The following is a 1,495-nucleotide window of genomic DNA, read 5'->3' as shown; positions in this document are numbered from 1 at the left end:
GAACCATAACTGATTTAATGAGCCATTCGCAGTTTCACTGTACGGGCCGTGTGTACTTAGACTTGCATGGCTTAATCTTTGAGACAAGCATATGCTACTGGCAGGATCAACCAGGTAGCCTCGGTCGCGCCGGCCGGCCGCCGCCGCCCGCCGCCGCCGGCGGACGGACTGGGCCGGGGGGCGTTCCGCGGTGGGCGCGCGGAGGCCCGGGGCCCCGCGTCGGGGCGGCCCCGGGCGCGCGCGCCCAGACAAGGCTTTGCGGGTGGGGAGCACGACGCGCGGAGGTCCGGGGCCCGCGTCGGGGCCCCGGGACGCACGCGCGCGCCCGCCCGGGTTAAGGCCACAGAGTGGGGCCTTGGCGCGGGGGGAGAGATAGGGACTCCTGCCTCCTCCTCCGCCGACCTCCGAGGTGAGAGGTTTTGAGAAACGGGTGCTCGCCGGAGGCACCGCCACCAGCCTCCGGGCACCGCCGCTCCTGGGGGGGGGGAGCGGAGGGCCGGCGGGGCGCCGGGCTCCGTCGTGGGACGGCTGGGTGAAGGCTTCCGCGCCAGCCCGCAGGTCGGAGGAGCCGTCCGCCCGAACACCGGCGCGAGCGCCGGCCGACAGGGGCCCTCCGTGGCGGGATCTGGCGCCGTCGCCAGAGGTGGTCGTCTCGGTCTCGCTTCCGATGGGGCGCGCCGTCGCGTGCGAGCCCTCGCTCGCGGCCGCCAAGGGCGCTGAAGTGCGACCCGCAGGCCGGAGGAGCCGTCCGCCCGAACACCGGCGCGAGCGCCGGCCGGCGGGGGCCCTCCGAAGGCGGGTCTTGGATGCCGCTCGGTCAGGGTGGTGTGGGGTGGAAGTGCTTCCACCCGCGCGTGCGTGGGTGCGTCAGACTGTGGGAGCTTTCGGGCAGGCGTGGGGACTTGGAGAGCTCTCGGGCAGGCGTGGGACTTTGAAATATTTCTGGCAGGCGTGGGACTTTGAAATATTTTCGGCCAGCGTGACACTTTGAAATATTTTTGGCCCGAGTGACACTTTGAAATATTTTCAGCCCGAGTGACACTTTGAAATATTTTCAGCCCGAGTGACACTTTGAAATATTTTCAGCCCGAGTGACACTTTGAAATATTTTCAGCCTGCGTGACACTTTGAAATATTTTCAGCCCGAGTGACACTTTGAAATATTTTCGGCCCGAGTGACACTTTGAAATATTTTCAGCCCGAGTGACACTTTGAAATATTTTCAGCCCGAGTCAGACTTAGAAAAAATCTGAGAACCGGGCAGCGGGCGCTCCCGGCCGAGCAGGCCGCCCGAGGCGCCTCTTTTTCGGACTCGATGGCGGGCCCTCTCCCTCCTCAGGTCTGGAGGTGGACTTTGTCGAATTTTTGAAAAGTGACACTTGGTCACGGCCGGGGCACCTCTGCTCCACTCAGAGGGCCGACCCCCGCCGCCGGGGAGGCCGCCGATAGCGCGCTGCGCTCGGTCAAAGTCCGTCCGGAGAGGTCCCGCCGACTT

The sequence above is a fragment of the Festucalex cinctus genome, unplaced genomic scaffold (assembly GCF_051991245.1).
Source record: "Festucalex cinctus isolate MCC-2025b unplaced genomic scaffold, RoL_Fcin_1.0 HiC_scaffold_394, whole genome shotgun sequence".
Lineage (NCBI taxonomy): Eukaryota > Metazoa > Chordata > Actinopteri > Syngnathiformes > Syngnathidae > Festucalex > Festucalex cinctus.
The sequence above is the reverse complement of the archived record's forward strand: the minus strand, read 5'-3'. Positions refer to the sequence as shown.